We start from the raw sequence: 5,825 nt of genomic DNA, 5'->3' as shown, positions 1-5,825 counted from the left end.
TTTATTTATATATTCATATATATTGAAATCTATATATTGATTCACAAAAACATACAATATTTATGCAGTGCACCTTGAATGGTTTATAAATTCCATGTATCAGACAAAAGCGGAACCAGAAATTATAGCATGAGTGTCTTAGTCCCACAACAATTCACTGTGTGACAGAATCTCACAGCGAAATCAACGACATTATCTTTTATCAGCTTTTAAATGATGCATGGCATCACTAAGACCAAATGAAGAAAGAGAAAGAAAAAATCAATTTGCCTCTCAGTAGCACTTCTCCTCTGATTGATCTAACCACACACACACACACACACACACACCTGTCAGACTATCGTCTTACTGTACTGTATCGCTGGATGGGTGTACCCAGGAGTGCCCGTGCCTAACCGTGAAATTGCAGTCGGTATTACAGAAAGTGTTTAGATATTTTTGCATATCATCTGCTCAACAGTGTCATTAAATACATTTTCATTTATCTCATGTGACTTGCTTTTTTGGTTTACAAACTTCAGTTACTTGTTCTGCCTCCAAATCTTAGCTTGGTTTTATAAATTGCCTACTCGGCACTTTTTTTGGTCCAGCTGGTCTTGTACAAACACTCAATGCTTTTGCCAAAAAAAAAATATCTGATCTCTTCCAAGATCAACTGTCTCTCCCATATAAAGCAATGTGGTCATCAACAATGTAGCATCCAAAAAGTCATTACTGACCAGAGAGAATCAGGGCTCTCAAGTCACACGCATGGACCATGAGACACTCGCATTTCAACCAGTCCACACGTCGCACCTTGTGCTTCTCATGCTGAGAGGTAATAGATGACGCCCACCAAGGTGTCCCCTTTTATAGAATTAATGGACAATGCGGAGGCATACAGAGTGGAGGTTTCCACCGAGTTCATAGCTGTTATACAGGGTTAATAGCCACCTACCAGCCAATCAGGAAACAGCATTTGTTGTTTCCGGGTAAATTCCAAAATAAGTTACATGTGATCCTGCTGCAAGCACGTGATTACATGGAGGTATACATATACAGAGTGCAGACAAGGTGGAAGTGGCAGAGCTAGATCCGATGATTGCGGTAGGCAGAGCTCTGTAGTGTCTGGCATTCACCGCGAGACACACGATTTGCCCCTAATGTAATCTCATGTCAAACTTTTGATGAAACTGGAGAGCCTGGCAGAATTCAATTCAGTGGTCCTTTTGTCAGACACCTTCATGTAATGATTTGATGATTTGATTGAGGAATTAGTCGTACTACATTTAGCATGACATACTGACTAAAAATGCAGGGTGACCAGAGGGTTCATACTGTATGTGTTACTGTAACACATTCCTCATTACATTACTGCAAGATGCCTCAGCGAAATATCATTACTTCAGCTTTGATCTGCCATGTACCTCTTAGCTTAATGTATGCTACCTCTTCAGAAATTTTTAACTTTCCAATGTTTAAGGGACCAAATGTTCTTTGATGTTGTGGGGGCCATTTTTCAGGGCCCCTCAAACAGCTGTGAACGCAATCAAAAAACTAAAAAGGCCAAAAGTCTCATATTTAGTTTGGTTACTTATAGTTAAGGTTAGGGCTGGGTAGGGGTTAAGTTACTCATATTGGAATAGAGTTTTTCCCATAGAAATGAATGGAGAGTCCCCACAATGATATACAGTAATTAACTTATATCATTGTGCCCTGTGATGGGTTGGTGACCCATCCTGGGTTGTTCCCTGCCTTGTGCCCTGTGATGGGTTGGCGCTCCATCCTGGGTCGTTCCCTGCCTTGTGCCCTGTGATGGGTTGGCGCCCCATCCTGGGTCGTTCCCTGCCTTGTGCCCATAGGCCCCCCTGCAACCATGAATAGGACAAGAAGTTACAGAAAATGGTGGATGGGAGTTCTTTTCTTAAAGCAGTCCAAATTGTTATTTAAAGTTTTGCTCTCTTCTCTTGTTCCCTTGCCTTTCTGTTCACACATAAACAAAATATTACAACATCATTCTGATTTGATTCATAGCAGCGTTTCTGAGTTTTATGTTTGGGACGATCAATAAATTGATTCCAGTGTAGAAGAGAATTCAATCGGCAAAATAAAGCTTGTCTAATGAAGGACTGTTGTTGATGCCTAGAAGATGTGAGCTCACTCTGATTGTCTGTTTGTGCCACACACTACATTGAGCTCATTTTCAAAGTAATCTCTCTTCAATCACACCACAGGTACCCTTGAATCCAGGCACTAAATGAACTGAATGTGAGAAGCAGGAGACGCAGAAAGAGCCACATATAATAAACAACTTCAAGCAGCATCTCATGCCCATTTATTAATCAACAGTCTGATACTGCTTGATCCTAAAAGTAGGCAATTTTGTCCTTCTCCCTGCTCAGTACTAATGAAAAATGTGTTTGCTTTACATACTGTCATGGCACCGCGATGGCGAGGCAGGATGTGGGCTGAAATGATGGACAACCTACTTGTGGCTTCACGAAACAAATGTTCATTGAAATGAAAACTGAAAACACTACGAAAACAAAAACAGACCTTGAGGGGTCGGAATTAAAGGCATAAGCAAAAACTAATTTACAGTAACAGGTGAAGGCAGGCCGGCAGGCCACAAACAACAGAACATTCAAAACTACACTGACGTCGAACCACTGGGAACTAAACTCAGGCAGGAACTTACACACAAAAACTGAACGGGGTAATGACGAGCAGGAATGAGACAGGCAATTAACTAATTGGGGAGGGTGCAGGACAACGAGAAATCAGGCAAACAGACAAGGGCAGGCAACAGGTGAAGCTAATATACTCAAAGGAACTAAACAGGGCAACTAAGAACTAACCAAGGAACAGGGACACAGAGTCTAACACTGGGGAATTACAGGCAGGTAAAAACACAAGCAGAGGCACAAGGAGCGAAACCAAAACCAAATACAAATCACCAAGACATTCACTGACTAGTGACTATGTCTTCTTATCTCTTCAGCATATATTTGTAGTGTGTAGGATATACCATCCTAGAATGTACTTCATTAGTATTTTAGGTATAATAGGAATTCTATGAGCAGCTGCAGAAAACTTAAAAATACCTACCAACAGAGGTCAGGTCAGGCTGCAGAGTATGCACTGGTACAGCACATTGCTGCATCCAGCACTGGGGTCCCAGTTGGCAACCTTCCAGGTCAACATGTGGCCCAGTCCCACCCTCCAGAAAAGGTGATTTATCTGCCGCAGCCAGAAATTAAGGCGTCCCCTTGGCCCGGTCCTGCCGTTTGGGTCCTCAGCAATGAGGGTCCTGTGAGCCGGATCACCCTCAGGGAAACGTGCCACATGACCGCAGTGCCGTAACTGACGCTCCCTCACAGTGCAGCTAATGTGCCTCATTCAGGACTCCAGCAGTGAGGATCCTGTGAGCCGGATCACCCTCAGGGAAACGTGCCACATGACCGCAGTGCCGTAACTGACGCTCCCTCACAGTGCAGCTAATGTGCCTCATTCAGGACTCCAGCAGTGAGGATCCTGTGAGCTGGATCACCCTCAGGGAAACGTGCCACATGACCGCAGTGCCGTAACTGACGCTCCCTCACAGTGCAGCTAATGTGCCTCCTTCTGCACTATCTGAGCAACCGCTCATTCAACTCACAGTCGAATCAGTGATACCCAAGGATTCTTCAAAGAGAAATAATACCAAAGGAGTCTAGTCTTCCTCCCAGGTCACTGGGTAGCATTCATGTTTTGCAGCCATTCAACAAGACAAGGAGCACCAGGACACTAAAGACGTGGACCTTCCTCCTCTTGCAAAGATCTCAGGAGAACCACCCCTTTCCAGTGACCTGTCTATTGACTTCATAGGAAGAGTCACCAGAGACACGAATGTCACGGCTGAAGTAACTGAACCTCTCGACATTCTCTCAGACACACTGCTAATGGTTTTGACCAAGCAGTCATTAAATGCCTGGATCATGGTTTTTATCCTGGACACTCGCAAGCCCAGACACTCAGACTCATAGCTCAGTCTCTCAAGTGCCCCGATCAGAGCCTCCATTGACTCCACGAAGATCACAGCATCATCGGAAAATTCAAGATCAGTAAATCTTTCTTTACTTACAGATGCCCCACCGCCACTGGACCCCATGACCCTGCCCAACACCCAGTTCATGCCAGTGTTGAACTAATAGGTTTAGTTATCTAGTTGCTTTTTTTTTAACTGGTACCTGATCACAGGCACAGCTTTTCAACTTAAAGCCTCATGTGGTTGGAGTGAGGGGGGTAGATTGCGTACGTCTACCCACACATCACCAATTGGTCATTGGTTCGTACAGGTATGTGCTACGTCATGCATTTGCACCTGTGACATTACTGCTTTAAAATGACTTTTAGTGATTAAAGGACATCTGAAAGGCTTAGGTGGCAGGCGACTGGTGCGTTTTAGACATGATCTTTCGCTGACAGGTGTCTCACTGTGAGTCAGTGTTCATATTGCCTAACTGAACGGCAAGTAATGAATTTGTCTAATATTAGCTTTTAGTGATGAAAGCTGCTGCTTTGAAACATCTAACTATAGAACTGTTATAGCTGCAGAGGTGGGTTAGTTTATTTATTTTTAGTTTTCAGCTGCCTTCTGGTATATTTAGTGTTGATGCCGACCATGTGTACCATTCAGGATAATTGATGAAAATCGAAATTGGTGTAATTGGTCATTCTGCCGGTTTACTCCACCTGTTTATGCCAGTGCGCCATCCACTACTCATACATCACACAAACATCACCCCCCAGGACATTAATGCCAGCATTTGGCATGATTTAACACCTTGGCACAGTATCGATCCATTATCTGTACCTGTTTGTCCTATTTGGGGTCCTGAGGTTGGGGGAGGTCTGGAACCTATCCCAGAGGCTACAAGCGCAAGGCAGGGAACAACTCTGGATGGGGTACCAACCCATCACTCACACACCATTTACACCTGAGGGGAACCAGAGTATCCGGACGAAACCCTATGATGACAGGAGGACATGCAGCATGCAGCTGGATGGATGGATGCAAACATGCAAACATGCAAACATGCAAACATGCAAACATGCAAACTCCACACACATGGAGCCACGGCAGAGACTCGAACCTAAGACCCAGAGGTGTGAAACAACAGCGCTGACCACTGTGGTGCCCAATATTACAGCATGCGGACACAAATTTAATATGGCCATCTGGTTTATGCTTAATTCTGGATTTTAAGAAGTAGTAAAAAAATCAATCACCTTGCAGAAATTTGTCTCCCAAGAAAAAATACTTTTTGCACATTTCCTCTCAGGAATAAGGGCCTCAGTATACTTCCTGTAATTACCAATTAGTTTACTGCACCTTTCCACAGAAAAAAATTCCCTCGCTTCAACTGTGAAAGGTTGTATAATCCTGGACCTTTTTTCTGGTCTCACCACTGGTTTTCACTGGGATGAACCACTGCAGGATGTGACCACTGCAGGATGTGACCACTGCAGGACAGTCCATCATTCGAAATAAGAGTGACAAAAGTTACAACCCCAGGTCTAGATTTGAGGAAAACTTGTTAGTAGGTTTACCTCATGCTGCGAGGGTGAACAAACACACCTAAACAACACCGTTTTTACATTTTATTATTGACAGACTGTGCAAACATGCTGGAGAAAGTGGAATAAAGTGGAAGAGAGTGCAAGAATAAGGTGCATCTATCTTTATATATAGCTTTTTATCTTTTGGTGAGGGGTGGCTGCTTCTAAGGAAGGGGAAATGGGCTGCACTAAAGAAAAGAAATGATCAAAAATCGTCCTAATCCCTTGCCATCCCTAAACTAAGT

Source organism: Brienomyrus brachyistius, chromosome 10 (assembly GCF_023856365.1).
Source record: "Brienomyrus brachyistius isolate T26 chromosome 10, BBRACH_0.4, whole genome shotgun sequence".
Lineage (NCBI taxonomy): Eukaryota > Metazoa > Chordata > Actinopteri > Osteoglossiformes > Mormyridae > Brienomyrus > Brienomyrus brachyistius.
Note: the sequence above shows the minus strand (reverse complement) of the source record.